At 38.2% G+C, this 25,385-nt stretch overlaps 1 protein-coding gene and 1 non-coding gene across 6 annotated transcripts in view; both read right to left on the minus strand.

The window, feature by feature from the left end:
• SLC25A14 (solute carrier family 25 member 14) overlaps positions 1-25,385 on the minus strand; it is a 132,187-nt gene that overhangs the window by 81,180 nt on the left and 25,622 nt on the right. For all 5 annotated transcript variants that reach the window (XM_077145899.1, XM_077145897.1, XM_077145900.1 and 2 more), the window contains exon 3: positions 16,440-16,487. The gene's annotated coding sequence lies outside the window, so the exon portion shown is untranslated. The remainder of the gene's footprint in view (positions 1-16,439; positions 16,488-25,385) is intronic.
• Positions 17,265-17,335, minus strand: TRNAG-GCC (transfer RNA glycine (anticodon GCC)). The gene has a single exon. It is a non-coding gene; the product is annotated as a tRNA-Gly (tRNA).

The following is a 25,385-nucleotide window of genomic DNA, read 5'->3' on the forward strand; positions in this document are numbered from 1 at the left end:
AAAATCTAAGCTTTGCTACTTAGTGAAACCCAAAAGTCACCATTTTTACTTTTTGATCTTTCAACCATGATCATTTTTCTAGAATATATGCATCACTCCAGAAAAAGAAATAAGGGGATAAAAACTTCATACACACCATACCCCTGACCCCTCCCTCTCATTGACACTAGTATTTCCATCTACCCAATTTATTTTACCTTTTGTTCCCCTCTCTATTATTTATTTATTCTTTATCCATATTTTTTTTACTTATCTGTCCATACACTGGATAAAAAGAGCATCAGGCACAAGGTTCTCACAATCACACAGTCCCATTGTGAACATTATATCTTTATACAATCGTCTTCAAGAATCAAGGCTACTGGAACACAGCTCAGCAGTTTCAGGTACTTTCCTCCAGCCACTCCAATACACTATAAATTAAAAAGGGATATCTATATAATGCATAAGAATAACCTCCAAGATAACCTTTCAACTCCATTTGAAATCTCTCAGCCACTGAAATTTCATTTTGTTTCATTTCTCTCTTCCCCCTTTTGGTCAAAAAAGACTTTCTCAATTCTTTGATGATGGGTCCTGGCTCATCGGAGCCCATGTAGGGGGGAGGGCAGTGAATTCACCTGCTGAGTTGGCTTAGAGAGAGATGCCATATCTGAGCAACAAAAGAGGTTCTCTGGGTGTAACTCTTAGGCATAATTTTAAGTAGGCTTAGCCTATCCTTTGCAGGAATAAGTTTCATAGGGGCAAATAGGCTCAGCCTATTGATTTGGTTGTCTCCACTGCTTGTGAGAGTATCAAAAATTCTCCAAATGGAGAACTGTAATATTTCCTCCTTTCTCCCCATTCCCCCAAGGGGACCTTGCAAAAATTTCTTTATTCACTGCCCAAATTACTCTGAGATGTATCAGGGCATCACACTAACCTGGACAAACCAACCAGATGTCACACCCTAGTCAAGTTTCCATGTACTTATGTGTTCAACTAAACTGACCATACAAGTGAAATTAGGAAATGCACTACCCAAAATATAAATTTTGCACCAAATAAACTTCTCTCCCTTTAGTCTCACATAGAAGTTGAAATTTTAAAATATGAACCATATCATCCTTTACCTTATATTCTAATTTACCTTAATCCTATCCAGATCAGCGTCATTCATATCTCTACTCAAAGCCTGATCACTTTTTCAACTTTTTAAACAGTTCCTGTATGGGGTACTGCTGACTTTCATACATGCTTGTTTTATTTTTAACTTTTTTTATTGTATAATATAACATATATACAAAGCAAAGAAAGAAAAAAGCAATAGTTTTCAAAGTACTCTTCAACAAGCAGTTACAGGACAGACCCTGCAATTCTGTCATGTAACTCATGTCAGAGTTTATCATGGGTTATGACACCATTATCTCAGATATTTCCTTCTAGCTGCTCCAGAATATACGAGGCTAGAAGGAATAAATATTTTTTAATCATCACAATCAATGTTTTTTACTTTTTTGTGAAAAATTACATACAAAAAGCAATAAATTTCAAAGCACAGCACAACAATTAGTTGTAGAACAGATTTCAGAGTTTGGTATGGGTTATAATTCCACAATTTTAGGTTTTTATTTCTAGCTGCTCCAAAGATACTGGAGACTAAAAGAGAAATCAATTTAATGATTCAGCAATCATATTAGTTTGTTAAACCCTACCTTCTCTGTATAACTCCACCATCATCTTTGATCTTTCTCCCACTCTTTAGGGGTACTTGGGCTATGGACATTCTAACTTTTTCATGTTGGAAGGGGCTGTCAATAATATGGGGTAGGGACATGGAACTACCTGATGTTCGGGAGAGGCTGGGCCCTCTGCATTTCAAAACTTATCTGGTCCAGGTACCCATTTGGAGGTTGCAGGTCTTGGAAAGTTACTCCAGTGCATGGAAAGTTTGTAAAATCTTATATATTGCCCTAAGTATTCTTTAGGATTGGCTGGAATGGTGTTAGTTGGGGGTTGGCAAGTTATGACAGGAAGCAATGTGTAACTGAAGTTTGTGTAAGAGTGGCCTCCAGAGTAGTCTCTCAACTCTGTTTGAACTCTCTCAGCCACTGATACTTTATTAGTTAAAAAGTATAACTTTTGGTTGGGATGGAATTGTTGATCCCACGATGCCAGGGCCAGGCTCATCCTTGGGAGTCATCTCCCATGCCACTGGGAGACTTTCACCCCTGAATGTCAGTCCCATGTAGAGGGGAGGGCAATGATTTCACTTACAGAGTTGGGCTTAGAGAGAGTGAGGCCACATCTGAGTAACAAAAGAGGTCTTCCAGAAGCAACTTAGGCATACCTATAGGTAGGGTAAGCTTCTCTGCTGCCTACATAAGTGTTACAAGAGTAAGCCTCAAGATCAAGGGCTTGGCCTATTGATTTGGGTGTCCCTAATATTTGACACAGTATCAGTGGAGTCCCTGATGGTAAAGTTTAATAGTTCCATATTTTTTCTCCCATCCCTCAAGGGACTTTGCCAATACTTTTTTTTTTGCTCCCCCTATTATTTGTTTATTTTTAACCCATATGTTTTACTCATCTGTCCATACCATAGATAAAAGGAGCATGAGACACAAGGTTTTTCACAATCACACAGTCACACTGCGAAAGCTATATCATTATACAATCATCTTCAAGAAACATGCTGGAACACAGCTCTACATTTTCAGGCACTTCCCTCCAGCCTCTCCAATATACCTTAACTAAAAAGGTGATATCTATATATCTATATAATGCATAAGAATAACCTCCAGGATAACCTCTCAACTCTGTTTGAAATCTCTCAGCCATTGACACATTATTTTGTCTCGTTTCTCTCTTCCCCTTTTTGGTCAAGAAGGTTTTCTCAATCCCTTGATGCTGAGTCCCAGCACATTCTAGGATTTCTGTCCCACGTTGCCAGGAAGGTCCACACCCCTAGGAGTCATGTCCCATGCAGAGAGGGGGAGGGTAGTGAGTTTGCTTGTCATGTTTGCCAATACTTTTTGATTAATTGCTTAATATATTCTAGGATGTATCTAGGCCTCACATTAAACTATATGGGATTAAAGGCCCTCATTCTTATTCTGGGTTCCCTGTGACTCAACTGTTCAAATGAGTTATCCAGACAGGTTGAGTTAGAGTATGTGCTACAGAAAATTTAGGTCCCAGACAAAATAATCTTTTCTTCCTTTGGTGTCAAAGAGTAGGTATGGTTCTAAATATAGGCAATGTCTTCCTACCCCTGTGTTCTGAATGACCTTAATCCCGACTTGATCAGCTTCATTCTTATCTCCAAATACCAGGTTATAGATATATAAAACAGCCTCTCCAAATCTGGACTAAATGTGTCTGCTATAAAAGCTTACAATCTAGGCCCCTGTTTTCTTAGAAGCATTTTCTAAAGGAGACAATACAATAATTCTTCTTTTGTTTCTGGATTATTTTGCCTCACCAAATGTCCCACAGGTTCATTCATACTGTTGCACGCCTCACAACTTCGTTCCTTTTTCTAGCAGCACAATATTCAATCATATGTATCCCCCATCATTCACGAATCTACTTCCAAGTCAGTGCATCCATCAGCCACTGGAATTCATTAGGCATCATGTATAATGTCCAAAGTCCACAGTCCATCAACATTCTTAATTTCAGATAATTTCATTGTTACCAAGAGAAAGATAACCAATAAACACACCCTCACCAAATAGGAAATCTAAACCTCCCCTTAACTCTTCTTCCTCCCCTCATTATTTACCCCTGCTGTTGCTGTGGTACTGCTGATGTTTTCCTGTTAAACATACCTCATAGCACATACATGCTTGTTCTAAGAGTAAAGGAAAACCAGCTTCACAACATTTGTTATAACTGGTTCATAGGAAGAAATACCTATCTGCCTAAATCCTCAGTCACAGAGGAGACTAACTGGTGAAATTATTCATGCCATTTATACACATATTGCTTGTTTTGATCGTTTATTAAGATTTTTATTAGAGAACCTGTGGGTTTACAGAACAATTATGCATAATAAAAGAGATTCCCATATACCACCACATCACCAACATATTGCATTGGTGTGGAACATTTGTTAAAATTTATAACACTTTTTTATAATTGTACTTTTTGTTAACAGTAGTATCCAGCATTTTTTGAGAGATTCTATATTCTGGGCACTGTGTGAAGCAATTTACATGGATTACCACATTTAAAGTACCCAATACTCAGGCCCATGAAATATGACCTATTTTTTAAATATTTTTTTAATTAGAGATGTTGTAGGTTTACACAAAAATTGTGTGAAAAATACAGTATTCCCATATACCCCCTACTGTTGACACTTTGCATTAGTGTTGTACCTTTGCTGCAACAGGTGAAGGAATATTAAAATAATACTATTAACTATAGTTTATCATTTACATTAAGTGTATATTTTCCCATATACCACCCTATTATTAACACCCTGTATTAGTGATGTACATTTGTTATAATTCATGAAAGTACATTCTTATATTTGTACCATTAACTATAGCCTATAATTTACAATAGGGTTGACTGTGTTAGACAGTCCTGTGTTTTTTTTTAATTTTTATTCTAGAAACATATATGACCTAAAATTTCCCATTTCAACCACAATCACCTCTATAGCCCAGTGTTGTTGATTACACTCACACTAATGTGTACCTTTTCACATCCCCACCATCCATTTCCAAAACCTCACAAGCAACTTAAACAGAAATTCTGCACAAATTAAGCATCAGCACCCCATTTTCTACCCCCAGTCTATTCCCTGATAACCTATATTCTAGATTCTAACTATATAAGTTTTCTTGTAACAATTAATTCATATAAGTGAGATCATACCATGTTTGTCCTCTTGTGTCTGGCTTATTTCACTCAGCATAATATCCTCAAGGTTCTACCGTGTCATGCATGCTTCAGGACCTCATTCCCTTTTACAGCTGAATAATAGTCCATCATATGTATATACCACATTTTGTTTATGCATTCATCAGTTGATGGACATTCTGATAGTTTTCATCTTTTGGCACTTGCAAGTAAGGCCACCATGAACATCAGTGTGCAAATGTCTGTTAATTGTCCCTGCTTTCAAATGTTCTGGGTATATACCTAGTAGCGGGATTGTCAGTTGTATGGAATATCTATACTGTGCCTCCTAATGTACTGCTAAAACTGTTTCCACAGCAGCTGTACCATTCATTCCTATCAGCAATGAATGAGTGTCCCTATTTCTCACATCTTCTCAAACACTTGTAATTTTCTGAGTTTTCAAATAGTAGCCATTCTAGTGGCTGTGAAATGATACGCCATTGTGGTTTTGATTTGCATTTCCCTAATAGCTAGTGTATTAGCCAGGGTTCTATAGAGAAACAGAATCAGTAGGAGATAGCTGTAGATATAAAATGTATAAAATTGTCTCACGTAACCATGGGAATGTAGAGTCCAAGGTTTGTAGGGCAGGCCACAAGCTGGTAACTCCAGTGAAGGTCCGCAGTGAACTCTCAGGAGAGGCTGACTGGGCAACCGTAGGAATGGAAGAGTCCAAAATCCATAGGGCAGGTTGTGAAGCTGGCGACTCCAGGTACGGGTCTGGACAAACTCCACAGGGGAGGCTGGCTGGCTGGCTGAAGCAGGAAGAGAGACTGTCTCTTCTGAATCATCCTGAAAGGCCTTCTGGTGATTAGATTAAGCATCACTCATTACAGAAGACACTCCCCTTGGCTGATTACAAATGCAATCAGCTGTCGATGCAGCTGACAGAATCATGGTTTAAGTCCATGAAATGTCCTCATAGCAACAGACAGGCCAGCGCTTGCCTGACCAGACGACTGGGCACCACCACCTGCCCAAGTTGACACATGAACCTGACCATGACAGCTAGTGTTGTTGAGCATCTTTTCACGTGCTTTTTAGTCATTTGGAGAAATTACTATTGTTTTTGGAGAAACATCCGCTCAAGTATTTTGCCCATTTTTTAAACAGTCTTATTTACACACCCTACAATCCATCAAAAGTGTACAATAACCTATGGCTCCCAGTATAATCATAGAGTTGTGCATTCATCACCACAATCAATTTTAGAACATTTCCCATTGCTCAAAAAATTAAAAAATAAAAATCCTAGACCACTTATAACCTTTAATTATTCACACTTAGCTTTGGTGTGGGACCTTTGTTACAACTGTTGAAAGAATATTAAAATATTACGAACTATAGTCTATAGTCTGTATTAGGTGTTTTTTCCCCATGTACTACCCCATTATTAAAATTTTGCAATAATGTACATTTGTTTTAGTTCATCAAGAACATTCTTATGTTTGTACTATCAACCACCTTCATCATCCACAAGGTTCACTATGTTACACAGCCCCACGTTTCATCTTCTAGCTTTTCTTCTAGTGACATACATGACCCTAAACTTCCCCTTTTAACCACAATTACACGCACAATTCAGGGCTGTTATTATTCACACGATCATGTGCTACCATCCCCTCCATCCCTTTCCAAACATTTACCACCAACCTTATTAAACAGTATGCACAAATTAAGCATCAGCTCCCCAATCTCTACCCTTGTTCTATCTCCTGGTAACCTATACTCTAGGTATTAACTCCATGAGTTGCTTATTATAATTAGCTCATATTAGTGAGATCATACCATATGGTTCTTTTATGTCTGGTTTATCTCACGCAACATAATGTCCACCCAGTTTATCCATTTTGTCGCATGCATCACGGCTTCATTTCTTCTTACAGCTGAATAATATTCCATCATTTGTATATACCATATTTTGTTTATCCATTCATTGGTTGATGGACATATTGGTTGTTTTCATCTTTTGGCATTTGCAAATAATGCTGCTATGAACATCTTCAACATGCAAATGTCTGTTAGTGCCCCCGCTTTTTGTAGCAGCACCGTGTTCAATCATATGTTTATGCCATCTTTCACCAGTCTACTCAGTCACTGCATCTCTCAGCCACATATATAATGCCAAAGCCAACAGTCCATCAACTTTCCTAATTTTAGATAATTCCATTGTTCCCAAGAGAAATTCTCTAAACTTTTTTCTAGGAGTTCTATAGTCCTGATTTTTATATTTAAGTCTTTGGTACATTTTGAGTTAATTTTTGTATATTGTGTGAGATAAAGCCCGGTTTTATTCTTTGGAGTGTGGACTTGGGTTCTTGGGTCCGGATATTCTAACCCACTGCTGTGAGAGGCTCTATAATCTTTGTCTACTGTGGGAGGGACCCAGGCCATGACTCTATATGACTCCTAAGCTGTAGTGGACCAAATGTAGGGGAAAGGAATGGACCAGTGGGTACAGGACAGAAATTTCCTACTGAGACTTTTCTTTTTCTTACATCTTATGTCACCATATTGATGACACCACCCTTGGCCCATATTGTTTTATTTTCTATTTTATTTTCCTCATTAAATTGTGAATTCCATTCATTTGAGGATAAAAAACAGTGAGCAAACTAGGAATTGAATAGGGGCATCTATGGATAGCCCACAGCTAAAATCACACTTAGTAATAATAGACTGAAAGCTTTCCCTCTAAAATTAGGAAAAAGACAAAGATGGCCACTCTCAATACTTCTCTTCGACACTGTACTGGTAGTTGTAACCAGGACTATTAGACAAGAAGAGAAAAGTGAAAGTCATCCAGATAGGAAACAAAGAAATAAACCTATCATTATTTGTAGGTGACATGGCCTTATATGGACAAATCCCCAAAGAATCCACCAAACAATATAAACTAATTAAAGAGTTAAGGAAAGTTGCATGATAGAATACCAATATAAAATAATCAATTATATTTATGTAAAGTAGCAATAAACAATCAAAAAATGAAATTAAGAAAATAATTTAATTTACGCAAGCATCAATACTTCAGGAAAAAAATCAACTAAGGAAGAGCAAAACTTATACACAAAAAAAATACAAATTATTGTTGAAAGAAATTTAAAATGATCTAAATAAAATAAAAGATATCCTACATGCCAGTTGAATGGATTCAAAATCTAATATTGTTAAGATGGCAATACTCCTAAATTGATCTATAGATTCAAGGTGAGCCCTTTCAAAATACCAGCTGCCTTTTAGCAGCAATGGAAAAGATGGTCCTAAAACTCACAAGGAATCGCAAAAGGATCCCAAATAGCCAAGCTTTCTTGAAAAGAAGAACAATGTTGTAGGGCTCAAATGGCTCAATTTAAAAACTAACTGCAAAACTACAGTGAACAAGACACTAAGGCACAGGACTAAGGATACTCATATGTATCAATGAAATAGAATGAAGACCCAGAAATAAACAAACATATCTACAGTCCATTGATTTTTGACAAGGGTGTCAAGACAATTCAGTGGTGAAAAAGTCTTTTCAACAAGTAGTTCTAAGATAACTGGATGTTCACCTTAAAAATAATGAATTTGGAACCCTACCCAACATCATATACACAAATTAATTCAAAATGAATCAGAAAACTAAATGTAACACCTACAACTATAGAACCTTGTGGTGGTTTCAAATTGTATTTACCCCAGAAAAACATGTCCTTACATCTAATCCATTCCTGTGGGGATGGCCCAGTATAAGTAGGACCCCTTGATGAGGCTCCTTCAGTTAGGAAATGACCCACCTCATTCAGGAAAGGTCTTAATCTTCTTAATGGAGTCCTTTATAAATGGTATGAAGAGACAGATGAAGACAGAGAGAGCCACAGAAGCAAGAAGGTGAAATCAATCAAACTTAGAAGAGAAAGGAGATCAGCAGACTCTACCCTGTGCCTTGCCATGTAGCAGAGGAGCCAAGGATCACCAGCAGTCAGTCTTTGGGAAGAAAGCATTGTCTTGATGATGCCTGGATTTAGACATCTTCCTGGTCTCAAAATTGTAAGCTAATAAATCCCCATTATTTAAGCCAAGCCATTTCATGGTATTTGCTGGAGCAGCTTAGGAAACTAAAACAATTCCTTACAAAGAAGCATACACGTAAGTCCTTATAACTTTGGATCAGGCAACAGCGTCTTAAACATGATATTAAAAAAAAAAAAACAGGGTGGGTGATAGTGGCACAGCAGGCAGAGTTCTCGCCTGCTGTGCCGGAGATGCGGGTTTGATTCCCTGTGCCTGCCATGTAAAAAAAAAAAAAAAAAATACAAAAACAGAAAAAAGTACATAAATAGGACATCATGAAAACCCAAAAATTTGTACCTGAAAGGACATCATTATCAAGTGAGTGAAAACAACCCAGAGAATTCAGGAAAATATTTGTCAAATATATATCTGATAAGGGGCTACTATTCATAATATATAAAAACACTCTTGCAACTCAACAACAAAAGATAAACAACTCAATTAAATAATGGCCAACAGATTCAAACATACATCTCTCCAAAGAAAATATATGCATATGCACATGAAAAGTTGCTCAATATCATTAGTCATTATGAAAATGCAAATCAAAACAATGAAGATAAAGTTTCACGCATATCAGGATGACTATTTTTTACTTTTTTTATTGTATAATATGACATAAACAAAGTAAAAAAAGAAAAAAGGAGTAGTTTTCAAAGTACTCATCAACAAGTAGTTATAGGACAGATCCCAGAGTTTGTCATGAGTTACCATACCATCATCTCAGATTTTTCCTTCTAGCTGCTCCAGAATATAGGAGGCGAGAAGGAATAAATTTTTTTTTATTATCACAATTGACTTTTTTTTCTTTTTTGTGAAAAATAACATATATACTAAAAAACAATACATTGGGCGGGGCCAAGATGGTGGCTTAGTAAGGTACGCGCGTCTTGGTTCCTCCTCCAGAGCAAATACGAGGTGAAGAGAAACAGTGCAGAACAGCTCCCGGGGCAACAGCAGGGAATGGACACACAGCGTACCCCAGTCTGGATTGGCTAGACTGACTGCGAGACTCTGCTGCGGTGAGATCCCCGAGTGGCGCGTGTTTCCCCGAGCTGCGGCAGCTGGCGGCCGGAGCTCCTCCCTCCCTCCTTCCCGGGCCGGCTGAGAGTCTCGGAGAGGCAAGTTTCCCAAGCCGCGGCGGCCGGCGCCCCTCTTTTGCGGGCGGCTTCCTGGACCGGCTACGAGTCTCGGATCAGAGGGCTACCCAAGCTGCGGTGGCCGGCAACCGGCGCCCCTCCCCCGCGGGCGGCTTCCTGGTCCGGTGGCGAGTTCCACAGGCCGCGGCGGCGGCCGGCGACTGGTGCCCGTCCCCCACAGGCAGCTTCCTGGTCCGGTGGCGAGTTCCCCGGGCCGCGGAGGACGGCGACCGGCAGGCCTCCAGGGATAGGAGGGAATTTCCGACAGTGGCAGGGACTGGGTCCAACCAAACACCAACAGGGGCATTAATAAAAGAGCCACAGGGTCCCCTCAAGCCACGGCGGCTGGCGCCCCCACCACGCGCAGCCCCCCGGACCAACTGAAAGAATTGGATCGGAAATCCCCAGGCCGCGGAGAATGGTGACCGGGGGGATCCCTTCCAAACACGGGAGACAAACTTGTGCCACGAGCGCCACCTACTGGGAAGGATAAGAAAAACAGAACACAGATATTTCACAGAAAAATCTTCCAACCTTGTTGGGTCCGACACCCAGGTAAATCTGACTAAATGCCCAGAGGCCAGCAGAAGATAACGGATCATGCTCAGAAGATTGAGAATATGGCCCAGTCAAAGGAACAAACCAATAGTTCAAATGAGATACAAGAGCTGAGACAACTAATGCTGAATATACGAACAGAAATGGAAAACCTCTTCAAAAACAAAATCGATAAATTGAGGGAGGACATGAAGAACACATGGGCTGAACAAAAAGAAGAAATAGAAAAACTGAAAAAACAAATCACAGAACTTATGGAAGTGAAGGATAAAGTAGAAAAGATGGAAAAAACAATGGATACCTACAATGATAGATTTAAAGAGACAGAAGATAGAATTAGTGATTTGGAGGATGGAACATCTGAATTCCAAAAAGAAACAGAAACTATCGGGAAAAGAATGGAAACATTTGAACAGGGTATCAGGGAACTCAAGGACAATATGAACCGCACAAATATACATATTGTGGGTGTCCCAGAAGGAGAAGAGAAAGGAAAAGGAGGAGAAAAACTAATGGAAGAATTATCACTGAAAATTTACCAACTCTTATGAAAGATCTAAAATTACAGATCCAAGAAGTGCAGCGCACCCCAAAGAGATTAGGCCCAAATAGGTGTTCTCCAAGACACTTACTAGTTAGAATGTCAGAGGTCAAAGAGAAAGAGAGGATCTTGAAAGCAGCAAGAGAAAAACAATCCATCACATACAAGGGAAACCCAATAAGACTATGTGTAGATTTCTCAGCAGAAACCATGGAAGCTAGAAGACAGTGGGATGATATATTTAAATTACTAAAAGAGAAAAACTGCCAACCAAGACTCCTATATCCAGCAAAATTGTCCTTCAAAAATGAGGGAGAAATTAAAACATTCTCAGGCAAAAAGTCACTGAGAGAATTTGTGACCAAGAGACCAGCTCTGCAAGAAATAATAAAGAGAGCACTAGAGTCAGATACTAAAAGACAGAAGAGAGAGGTATGGAGAAGAGTGTAGAAAGAAGGAAAATCAGATACGATATATATAATACAAAAGGCAAAATGTTAGAGGAAAATATTATCCAAACAGTAATAACACTAAATGTCAATGGACTGAATTCCCCAATCAAAAGACATAGATTGGCAGAATGGATTAAAAAACAGGATCCTTCTATATGCTGTCTACAGGAAACACATCTTAGACCCAAAGATAAACATAGGTTGAAAGTGAAAGTTTGGGAAAAGATATTTCATGCAAATAACAACCAGAAAAGAGCAGGAGTGGCTACACTAATATCCAACAAATTAGACTTCAAATGTAAAGCAGTTAAAAGAGACAAAGAAGGACACTATATACTAATAAAAGGAACAATTAAACAAGAAGACATAACAATCATAAATATTTACGCACCGAACCAGAATGCCCCAAAATACGTGAGGAATACACTGCAAACACTGAAAAGGGAAATAGACTCATATACCATAATAGTTGGAGACTTCAATTCACCACTCTCATCAATGGACAGAACATCTAGACAGAGGATCAATAAAGAAATAGAGAATCTGAATATTACTATAAATGAGCTAGACTTAACAGACATTTATAGGACATTACATCCCACAACAGCAGGATACACCTTTTTCTCAAGTGCTCACGGATCATTCTCAAAGATAGACCATATGCTGGGTCACAAAGCAAGTCTCAACAAATTTAAAAAGATTGAAATCACACACAACACTTCCTTGGATCATAAAGGAATGAAGTTGGAAATCAATAATAGGTGGAGTGCCAGAAAATTCACAAATACGTGGAGGCTCAACAACACACTCTTAAACAACGAGTGGGTCAAGGAAGAAATTGCAAGAGAAATTAGCAAATACCTTGAGGCAAATGAAAATGAAAACACAACATATCAAAACTTATGGGACGCAGCAAAGGCAGTGCTAAGAGGGAAATTTATTGCCCTAAATGCCTATATCAGAAAAGAAGAAAAGGCAAAAATGCAGGAATTAACTGTCCACTTGGAAGAACTGGAGAAAGAAAGGCAAACTAATCCCAAAGCAAGCAAAAGGAAAGAAATAACAAAGATTAGAGCAGAAATAAATGAAATTGAAAACAATAGAGAAAATCAATAAGACCAGAAGTTGGTTCTATGAGAAAATCAATAAGATAGATGGGCCCTTAGCAAGAGTGACAAAAAGAAGAAGAGAGAGGATGCAAATAAATAAGATCAGAAATGGAAGAGAAGACATAACTACTGACCTCACAGAAATAAAGGAGGTAATAACAGGATACTATGAACAACTTTACGCTAATAAATACAACAATTTAGATGAAATGGACGGGTTCCTGGAAAGACATGAACAACCAACTTTGACTCAAGAAGACATAAATGACCTCAACAAACCAATCACAAGTAAAGAAATTGAATCAGTCATTCAAAAGCTTCCTGAAAAGAAAAGTCCAGGACCAGACGGCTTCACATGTGAATTCTATCAAACATTCTCTCAGTGACTTTTTGTCTGAGAATGTTTTAATTTCTCCCTCGTTTTTGAAGGATAATTTTGCTGGATATAGGAGTCTTGCTTGGCAGTTTTTCTCTTTTAGTAATTTAAATATATCATCCCACTGTCTTCTAGCTTCCATGGTTTCTGCTGAGAAATCTACACATAGTCTTATTGGGTTTCCCTTGCATGTGATGGATTGTTTTTCTCTTGCTGCTTTCAAGATCCTCTCTTTCTCTTTGACCTCTGACATTCTAACTAGTAAGTGTCTTGGAGAACACCTATTTGGGCCTAATCTCTTTGGGGTGCGCTGCACTTCTTGGATCTGTAATTTTAGATCTTTCATAAGAGTTGGGAAATTTTCAGTGATAATTTCTTCCATTAGTTTTTCTCCTCCTTTTCCCTTCTCTTCTCCTTCTGGGACACCCACAACACATATATTTGTGCGGTTCATATTGTCCTTGAGTTCCCTGATACCCTGTTCAAATGTTTCCATTCTTTTCCCGATAGTTTCTGTTTCTTTTTGGAATTCAGATGTTCCATCCTCCAAATCACTAATTCTATCTTCTGTCTCTTTAAATCTATCATTGTAGGTATCCATTGTTTTTTCCATCTTTTCTACTTTATCCTTCACTTCCATAAGTTCTGTGATTTGTTTTTTCAGTTTTTCTATTTCTTCTTTATGTTCAACCCATGTCCTCTTCATGTCTTCCCTCAATTTATCGATTTCATTTTTGAAGAGGTTTTCCATTTCTGTTCGTATATTCAGCATTAGTTGTCTCAGCTCTTGTATCTCATTTGAACTATTGGTTTGTTCCTTTGACTGGGCCATATTCTCAATCTTCTGAGCATGATCTGTTATCTTCTGCTGGCCTCTGGGCATTTAGTCAGATTTCCCTGGGTGTTGGACCCAACAGGTTGGAAGATTTTTCTGTGAAATATCTGTGTTCTGTTTTTCTTATCCTTCCCAGTAGGTGGCGCTCGTGGCACACGTTTGTCTGCGGGTCCCACTAGTAAAAGGTGCTGTGGGTCCTTTAACTTTGGAAAACTCTCGCCGTCCGGGAGGTTCGCTAGCCGAAGCAGCTTGGAAGAGTGCCAGCCGGCCCGGGGTCCGAACGTGGGGAGGGTCGCTGGTCGCCGCAGCCCGGGAAAGCGCCCATCCGAATTTCCTAGTCGGCCCTGGGGCGCCAAGCTTGGCGGGAGGGAGCCAGCCGCAGCGGCCCGCCCGGGAGAGTGCACGTTCCCGGGGAGTCACGGGTTTGGAAGGGCCCCCCCACCCGTCGCCTTTCTCCGCGGCCTGGGGATTTCCGATCCAATTCTCTCAGTTGGTCCGGGGGGCCGCGCGTGGTGTGGGCACCAGCCGCCACGGTTTGAGGGGACCGCCTGTCCAATTCTCCCAGCCGGCCCGGGGAGGGGGAAGGGAGTGACTCCGGCCGCTTGCCGCCCCGCCCGGTGAAGCCCGTGCCCCTCGGCGATCTCACCAGAGCGGGTTCTCTCAGCCAGCCAGCCATTCCAGGATGGGGTACGCTGTCTTTTTTTATCTCTGTCATGGCTTTGGGAGCTGTTCTGTATCGTTTCTACTCCCCTAGTAGCTGTCCTGGAGGAGAAACTAAGATCCGCGCGTCTTACTAAGCCACCATCTTCTCCGGAAGTCCCTAATTTAGTTCAATTTATCATTGATAAATTTTGTATATGGTATGAGGTAGGGGCCCACTTTTATTCTTTGGTATATGGATACCCAGTTTTCCCAACACCATTTGTTGAAGGGACTATTCTTTATCCATTGAGTGGATGTGTCACCCTTTTCAAAAATCAACTGGCCATCTAAGAGTCACCCCCAAGAGAACCTCTTTTGTTGCTCAGATGTGGCTTTTCTTTCCAGCCAACACAACAAGCAAACTCACCATCCTCCCCCTGTCTATGTGGGACATGACTCCCAGGGGTGTGGACCTTCCTGGCAACGTGGGAGAGAAATCCCAGAACAAGCTGAGACCCAGCATCAAGGGATTGAGAAAACCTTCTCGACCAAAAGGGGGAAGAGTGAAATGAGACAAAGTGTCAATGACTGAGAGATTCCAAACAGAGTCAAGAGGTTATCCTGAAGGTTATTCTTACACATTAAGTAGATATCACCTTGTTGTCCAAGATGTAATGGAGAGGCTGGAGGGAACTGCCTGAAAATGTAGAGCTATGTTCCAGTAGCCATGTTTCTTGATGATTGTATAATGATATAGCTTTCACAATGTGATTGTGTGACCATGAGAACCTTGTGTCTGATGCTCCTTTTATCTACCTTGTCAACAGATGAGTAAAACATATGGAATAAAAATAAATAATAGGGGGAACAAATGTTAAAATAAATTTAGTTTGAAATGCTAGTGATCAATGAAAAGGAGGGGTAAGGGGTATGGTATGTAAAATTTTTTTTTCTGTTTTCGCTTTATTTTTCTGTTGTGTTTTTATTTCTTTTTCCGAATTGATGCAAATGTTCTAAGAAATGATCATGATGATAAATATGCAACTATGTGATGATATTGTGAATTACTGATTATATATGTAGAACAGAATGAGCATATATTAAGAATGTTTGTGTTTCTTTCTTGAAAACTGTTTTAATTAATAAAAAATTGAGAAAAAAAAATCAACTGGCCATCCTGACCAAAAGGAGTAAAAGAAGTGTAATAAACAAGGTATCAGTGGCTAAGAGAGTTGAAATAGAGTCGAGGGCTACTCTAGAGGTCACTCTTATGCATGCTTCAGTTACACACTGCTACCTACCATAACTTGCCAACCCCCAACCAAAACCATTCCAGCCAATCCTAAAGAACACCTAAGGCAATATGTAAGATTCTAAAAAGGTTCTATGCACTAAGGTAACTTTCCAGAAACCTACAACGTCCGGATGGGTCCCTGGACCAGATAAGTCCTGAAATGAAGAGGGGTCAGCCTTTCCAGAACATCAACTAGTTCCATCCCCCTATTCTATATTAGCGACAGCCCCTTCCAATGTAAAAACGTTAGAATGGGCATAGCCCAAATGCTCCTAAAAAGTGGGAGAAAGATCAAAGGTGATGGTGGAGCTACAGAGAAGTATGGGTTTAACAAATGAGTTTGACTGCTGAATCATCATATTGATATTTCTTTTCATCTCCAGTACCTTAGAGCAGCTAGAAGCAAAAACCAAAGAATGTGGAATTGTAACCTATACCAAACTTTGAAATCTGTTCTATAACATGGTATGTCAATATATAATACATATTAACAATAAATAAATAAAACTTAAGCTAGTAAATATCTGAAATGTCACCTTACCAACTGGACAGCGGATCTTGATTTTCTCTGTGTTCTGGATACAGTAAACTGATGGAAAAGAAACAGAACTTTAGTCATCCAAGTAATGGTGAGTTAAACTTAGCAACTCTGTGAAATTAGTAAATGTGAAGGGACAATTGAGCATTTAGTTAAAAACTAAATAAGATAGGTGTGGACATAGCAAAAGCAGCTGTTATCTAGAGATTTTCATGACAAATTTTATGACAGATTCCAGAAGGAAGAAAATAAGATGAGCCCAGGGGATCACCAAAATTACATTAGGAGGGAACACATTGGTATTGAGAAATATGACAAATGACATGGTAAAAACAACACACATTTTTTGAATGTTAAAAAAAATCAACTGGTCATATATGTGTGGAACTATTTCTGCGTTTTCAATTCTGTTTCTTTTTACTGTATGTCTGTCCTTATGCCAGTACCACACTTGTTTTGATTACTGTGGCTTTATAATAAGTTTTGAAATCAGGAGGTGATTGTCCTCCAACTTTGCTCTTCTTTTTTGAGACGGTTTTGGCTATTCAGGATCCCTAGTCCTTTCTAATATATTTGATGATTAACTTTTCCACTTCTGCAAAGAAAACTGTTGGAATTTTTATTGAATTCCTGTTAAATCTGTAAACCACTTTGGGTAGTACTGACATCTTGACCATGGTTGCTTTTTTTTTTTTTGTAGTCTACTGTATGGCGGAGGTCACATTTCATTCTTTATCCATGTGACTATCCTGTTATTGCTGTGCCATTTGTTGAATTTTTGTTTGTTTTTTCTTTCTTTCTTTGCTTGTTTGTTTCGTTTTGGGGAAGTGCACGGGCCGGGAATTGAACCCGGGTCTCCCGCATGGCAGGCGAGAATTCTACCACTGAACCACCCTTGCACCGTTCCTCATGGTTTCTTTTTGAGGTGATGCTAATGTTCTAAAATTGACTGTGGCAATGGTGGCACATATTTGTGGATATATTACAAGCCATTGTATTGTACACTTCCAATGGATGAAGTGTATGATATGAAATTTATATCACAATAAAGTTGTTAAACAAACCATTGTATCTCTATAAACTAGCTTTGACCAAACCAAAGACAATATTTCCATTTAAAATAGCATCAATAAAATAACACGCTTAGGAATAAATTCAACAAAGGAAGTGCAGGTGTTGTGCATTACAACTACAAAATATGTTAAAAGAAATTAAGGAAGACCAAATAGATTGTAAGATTTTCAGGTTAAATGGATTAGAAGATTTGATACTGTTACACTTGAAATACTGCCCAAATGGATTTACAGATTCAATGCAAGGTATATGTGATGAAATTGGGGTAATGGATATTGGTGTTGACAGCACGATATAGTGAATGTAATTTAAACCACTGAATTGTATGCTTGAAAGTGGTTAAAATGGGAAATTTTGAGTAGTATATGTTACTACAATAAAAAGCTAAAAAAAAAAATCACCTGCCTTTTTTGTAGGAATAGGCAAGCTGATCTTAAATTCAGAATTTTAAAGGACCTGAAATAACGAAAACAAACTTAAAAATTAGGAACACAATTTAAGGGCTTATAATCCCATTTTCAAAAATTACTACAATGGTACAGTATTCAAAACAGTATGGTACTAACAGCATAGAAATTTAGATCAGTGGGACAGAAAGAGAGTCTAGAAATAAACTGATATTGGTATGGTCAATTTATTTTCAAAACGGGTGCCAAGACATAATGGGGAAAATATTTCAGCTAGTGCTAGGACAACTGGACATCCCCATTCGCAAGAATGAATTTAGACCCCTACCCCATGTCATATAGGAAAATTCGCTAAAATTGATTTAAGACCTAAACATAAAAGCTAACGCAACAAAACTCTTAAAAGAAAACATAAATTTAAATCATTGTGACCTAGTAATGAGGCAATAATTTCTTAAATATGATATCAAAAGCACAAGCAAAAAAAAAAGACAAATAAATCGTACTTCAAAAAATTAAAATCTCTTGTGCGTCCAAGAACACTATCAGACGATGAACGATAACTCACAATATAAGAGAAAATATTTGCATATCATATATCATAAGTGGCTAGAATCCATAATATATAAAGAGTCTTACATATCAACAACAAAGAGACAAGCAAAAGAAAAAAAAAGGGCAATGGACTTAAACAGATATTTCTCCAAAGAAGATATAAAAAGGAATGAGTGGAGCAGTTAGAAGGAAAAATATGAGGGATCGTATGGTAGCCCGTGACAAACTCTGGGATCTGTCCTGTAACTACTTGTTGAAGAGTGCTTTGAAAACCATTGCTTTTTTCTTTCTTTGCTTTGTATATATGTTTTACTATACAATAAAGAAAGTTAAAAAAAAAAAGGAATGAGAAGCACATAAGAAGAAGCTCAACCTCATTACTCATTTGGAATATGAAAAGCAAATCACTATGAGATGTCATTTCACAAATACTCTGATCGCTGTAAAGGAACAAACAGAAAGTAATAGGTTAGGGTGTAGAAAGGTTGGAACTCTCATAAATTGCTGAAGGAAATGTGAAATGGTGAAGCCCCTGTGAAAAATGTTTTATCAGTTCCTCACAAAGTTAAGCACAGAGTTACCTAATGACCCAACAATTCCATCCCTAGGTATATACTCAAGAGAAGTGAAAACATATGTTCATAAAAAATTAGTATAGAATGTTTCCAGCTGCAATTTCAGATAGCCAAAAAGTAGAAACAATCCAAATGTCCATCAACTGATGGATAGACAAACAAAATGTTGTATACACGTATAATGGATATTTTACAGTCTTGAAAAAAGAATGGAGTGGGAGAAAAATCAAAGGTGATGGTGGAGTTATAAGGAGAAGGTAGGGTTTAACAAACAAGTATGACTGCTGAATCAGTATACTGATATTTCTTTTAGTCTCCAGTATCTAAGAGCAGGTAGAAGTAAAAACCTAAAATTGTGGAATTGTAACCCATACCACAAACTCTGAAATCTGCTTTGAAATTTATTGGTTTTTGTATATATGCTATTTTCCACAAAAAAGAAAAATAATAATAATAAAAAATTTATATTCCTTCTAGCCTCCTATATTCTGGAGCAGCCAGAAGGAAAAATCTGAGATGATGGTATGGTAGCCCATGACAAACTCTGGGATCTGTCCTGTAACTACTTGTTGAAGAGTGCTTTGAAATTTATTGCTTTTTTCTTTCTTTGCTTTATATATATGCTATTATTATACAGTTTTAAAAAGACCAAAAAAAAAAAAAGAAAGATTGTTAACCATTTGCCCAAAGACAAATTTTAAGTATGTGATACCAAACCACGGATTCTGCTAGCTATCTCCTCCCAGAACAAAGAAGACACCTAGTATTCAAAAGTTACTATGGAAACCTGCTACCACCAAAATTTTCCTATAAAACAATCTGGCCCAGTCCATTCAGTGTGTGTCCCTCCCTTGGGTACGCCCGTGTTAACCTCTCTAACGTGTACACTCTCTCTTTAATAAACTTCTCTTTTAATAAATTTTACTACTTATGCCTTAAAAAAAATGGAGCAATGATGCATACTACCACATGGATGAAACTTGAAACATTGTGCTAAGTGAAAGAAACCAGATAAAAACTGTCACATATTGTATGATTCCATCTTTTAAAAATGTCTAGTATAAGGAAATCTGTAGAGAGAGCAAGCAGATTCTGCATTCCTTAGGGTAGTGGCAAATAGGGGTATAAGGCTTTGACAGACAAAGCATACAGGGTTTCTCTTTGAAATTATGACAATATTCTAAAATTGATGGTGGCTGTGGTTATGCATATCTCTAATATACTAAAGCAACTTAAGTGTGTGGTATGTGAATTATATCTTAATATAACTGCCAAACAAATCCCTTATATTTCCATATATTAGCATTGAGGAAATGGAAACAAAAATGAAGAAAACGATTCCATTTAAAACAGCCTCAGAGATTGTGAGTTATTGATTATATGCCAAGAATGGAATGATCATATGGTAAGAATGTTCATGTTTGCATTTTGTTATGTTTAAAAAATTTTTTTTAATTGAAAAAAAGTAGCATCAGAAGGATAAAATACTTTTTGTCTTTTTTTTCTTCCAGAGACCTTGTGGGTTTATAGAACAATCACGCATAAAATGCAGGATTCCTATATATACCACCTGTTTCAGTTTCCTGATGCTGCTAGAATGCAATATACCAAAAATGGTTTGGCTTTTATAAAGGGAGTTTATTAAGTTACAAGTTTATAGTTCTAAGGCCATAAAAATGTTCAAACTAGGCATCCAGAGAAAGATACCTTGATCCAAGAAAGGCTGATGTTTGTCACATGGGAAGGCATGTGGCTGGCATTTGCTGATCCTTGTTCCCTGTTCCTATGCTTCCAGGTCCTGATTCCAATAGCTTCCTTTCTGAACTCCTGCGAGCCTTCACTTAGCTTCTCTGAGGCAAAACTCTGGGTTCTGGCTTGCTTAACATCTCAAGGGAAGGCACATGGCAATGTCTGCTGGGCTCTGCCCACGTCTAGGCATCTGCTTTCTCTACTGGCACTCCAAGCATCTCCAAATGTCTGTGTCTTTGTCAACTCTGGTTCCTGTCTAGCGTCTGTCGGCTCTCTCACCTCCAGGGGTTTCCTGCGGCTTCTGCATTTCCAAACATCTGTGTCTGCATCTGTATCTATATCACTTTTGAGCTCTTTCCCTATTCATGAGCTTAAAGACTCTAGTAAACTAATTAAGACCCAAATTGAATGAGTTTCATCTCCCATCTAATCAAAAGATCGCACCCACAACTGGGTGTGGCACAGCTCCATGGAAACAATCCAATCAGTTTCCACCCTGAATGATGGGTCTGCCCCCACATGATCGGATTACGAAAAAGAACATGGCTTTTCTGGGGTACATAACATCTTCAGTCTAGCACACCACCCTATCATTAACACCTTGCACTGGTGTGGAACATTTGATTTTAACACTGGTGTGTTACAACTGATAACACATTTTTATAATGTACCATCAAATAGAGTAGATGGTTTAACTTAGAGCTCACTGTTTGTGTGGTGCGGTTCCATAGTGTGCTGGTTTGAAAGGATGTATGTACCCTAGAAAAGCCATGTTTTAATCCTAATCCAATTTTGCAAAGGCAGCCATTTCTTCTAATCCCTATTCAGTACTATGGGTTTGAAACTGTAATTAGATCATCTCCCTGGAGATGTGACTCAATCAAGAGTGGTTGTCAAAAAATGTATATTTTAACAAGTGCGTTTCCTAATATAACTTATGTAGATAGCTTGATTGAACACCATAAGTACTGGAATCTTGTATAGGACATGAGCTTTTGGTGGTTTGTCCAGAGTGATGCCCCAGTGAATCCCAGAGTGATTCGATCAGTGAGTGGAAAAGTATTTGCAAAGTACCCTTCAGGGAATGGTGAGAAGGGGGAGAAATTCAACTTCCCCAAGTTGAATTCTTGATATTCTCACAAGCAGTGTGGACAACCAAAGCTATAGGCTGAGCCCCCAGTCTTGGGGTTTGTTCATATGAAACTTAACCCCACAAAGGACAGGTCAAGCCTACTTAAAATTTAGGCCTTAGAGTCACCCCCAAGAGAACCTCTTTTGTTGCTCAGATGTGGTCTCTCTCTCCAGCCAACACAACAAGCAAACTCACCACCCTCCCGCTGTCTACATGGGACATGACTCCCACGGGTGTGGACCTTCCTGGCAACATGGGACAGAGATCCTAGAGTGAGCTGAGACTCAGCATCAAGGGATTGAGAAAACCTTCTCGACCAAAAGGGGGAAGAGTGAAATGAGACAAAGTGTCAATGGCTGAGAGATTCCAAACAGAGTCGAGAGGTTATCCTGGAGGTTATTCTTACGCATTAAGTAGATATCACCTTGTTATTCAAGATGTAATGGAGAGGCTGGAGGGAGCTGCCTGAAAATGTAGAGCTGTGTTCCAGTAGCCATGTTTCTTGAAGGTGACTGTTTAGTGATATACCTTTCGCAATGTGACTGTGTGATTGTGAAAACCTTGTGTCTGGTGCTCCTTTTATCTACCTTGTCAACAGACAAGTAGAATATATGGAATAAAAATAAATAATAGGGGGAACAAATGTTAAAATAAATTTAGTTTGAAATGCTAGTGATAAATGAAAGCAAGGGGTAAGGGGTATGGTATGTATAATCTTTTATTTTTTCTCCAATATCGTTTTATTTCTTTTTCTGTTGTCTTCTTCTTTTTCTGAATTGATGCAAATGTTCTAAGAAATGATGAATATGCAACTATGTGATGATATTGTGAATTACTGATTATATATGTAGAACGGAATGATATGTTAACGTTTTTGTTTATTTGTTCTTAATTTTTTAATTAATAAATAAATAAATTTTTAAAAATGTAAGGGAGAGGCTGGAGGGAACTGTCTGAAAATGAAGAGCTGTGTTCCAGTAGCCATGTTTCTTGAAGATGATTGTATAATGATGTAGCTTTCACAATGTGACTGTGTGATTGTGAAAACCTTGTGTCTGATGCTCCTTTTATCTACCTTGCCAACAGACGAGTAGAACATATGGAATAAAAATAAATAATAGGGGGAACAAATGTTAAAATAAATTTAGTTTGAAATGCTAGTGATCAATGAAAGGGAGGGGTAAGGGGTATGGTATGTATAATGTATAATCTTTATTTTTTTTGTTGTCTTTTTATTTCTTTTTCTGAATTGATGAATATGCAACTATGTGATGATATTGTGAATTACTGATTATATATGTAGAATGGAATGATCATATGTTATTGTTTTTGTTTGTTTGTTGTTAAATTTTTAAATTAATAAATAAATAAGAAAAAATGTAAAAAATAATTGATAGATATTGCCAAATGACCTTCAGGATATACCAATATGCACTGCTTATAGGTTTGTTTGTTTTTACCTAAATATATGATATTACACCCTCAAAAAAAAAAAAAAGAGTGGTTGTTAAACTGGATTAGGTGGAGCTATGTCACCACCCATTCCAGATGGGTCTTGATTACTTTACTGGAATCCTATAAAAGAGGAAACATTTTGGAGATTCTGAAAGAGCAGAACGATGTAGCCATGAGAAGCAGAGAGTCCACCTGCCAACAACCTTTGGAGATGAAAAAGGAAAATGACTCCCGGGGAGCTTCGTGAAACAGGAAGCCAGGAGAGAAAGCTAGCAGATGATGCTGTGTTCACCGTGTGCCCTTCCAGATGAGAGAGAAGCCCTGACTGTGTTCGCCATGTGCCTTCTGCACTTGAGAGAGAAACCCTGAACTTCATCGGCCTTCTTGAACCAAGGTATCTTTTCCTGGATGCCTTAGATTGGACGTTTCTATAGACTTGTTTTAATTGGGACATTTTTTCGGCCTTAGAACAGTAAACTAGCAATTTATTAAATTCCCCTTTTAAAAGCCATTCCATTTCTAGTATATTGCATTCCAGCAGCTAGCAAACCAGAACACATGGGTTTTAAAATTTTTTTTAATTGGGTGGTGCAATGGTAGCTCAGTGGCAGAAGTCTCAGTTCAAAATTCTCGCATGCCATGCTGGAGACCCGGTTTGATTCCTGGTGCCTGCCCATACAAAAAAAAATTAATTCTGTTATCATTTAGTATTTCCCCTTTAATCACATTCAGATATTTCACAATGTTATACTATCATCACCACCATCTCTTACCAAAATATTTAAGAATAATTTGAACCAAGGAAGCATATAGCTTATACACTGAAAACTACAAAATATTGTTGTAAAAGTTAAAGAAGACCTAAATATAAGGGAAGAAGTTTAAATAGATTGGAAGACAATAGTTTTCATATAGAATTATAGGTTCAAGGAGAGGCCTATCAGACTACCAATGCCATTCTGCAGAAATGGATGAGCTAATCTCAAAATTAGCATGTAGTGCTCAGATATAGACCCTCTCATCTAAGGACATTTGATCTTTGATAAGGCAGTCAAGCCAACTCACCTGGGACAGAACAGTCTCTTCAATAAATGGTGCCTAGAGAACTGGATATCCATATGCAAAAGAATGAAAGAAGACCCATATCTCACACCCTACACAAAAGTTAACTCAAAATAGATCAAAGATCTAAACATTAGGTTAAGACCATAAAACAGTTAGAGGAAAATGTAGGGAGATATCTTATGAATCTTACAATTGGAGGCAGTTTTATGGACCTTAAACCTAAAGCAAGAGCACTGAAGAAGGAAATAAATAAATGGGAACTCCTCAAAATTAAACACTTTTGTGTATCAAAGAACTTCATCAAGAAAGTAGAAAGACAGCCTACACAATGGGAAACAATATTTGGAAACGACATATCAGATAAAGGTCTAGTATCCAGAATTTATAATGAGATTGTTCAACTCAACAACAAAAAGACAGCCAACCCAATTACAAAATGGGAAAAAGACTTGAATAGACACCTCTCAGAGGAGGAAATACAAATGGCCAAAAGGCACATGAAGAGATGCTCAATGTCCCTGGCCATTAGAGAAATGCAAATCAAAACCACAATGAGATATCATCTCACACCTACCAGAATGGCCATTATCAACAAAACAGAAAATGACAAGTGCTGGAGAGGATGCGGTGAAAGAGGCACACTTATCCACTGTTGGTGGGAATGTCAAATGGTGCAACCACTGTGGAAGGCAGTTTGGCGGTTCCTCAAAAAGCTGAATATAGAATTGCCATACGACCCAGCAATACCATTGCTGGGAATCTACTCTAAGGAATTAAGGGCAAAAACTCAAATGGACATTTGCACACCAATGTTTATAGCAGCGTTATTTACAATTGCAAAGAGATGGAAACAGCCAAAATGTCCATCAACAAACGAGTGGCTAAACAAACTGTGGTATATACATACGATGGAATATTATGCAGCTTTAAGACAGGA

This window comes from Tamandua tetradactyla, chromosome X, assembly GCF_023851605.1.
Source record: "Tamandua tetradactyla isolate mTamTet1 chromosome X, mTamTet1.pri, whole genome shotgun sequence".
Classification (NCBI taxonomy): Eukaryota; Metazoa; Chordata; class Mammalia; order Pilosa; family Myrmecophagidae; genus Tamandua; species Tamandua tetradactyla.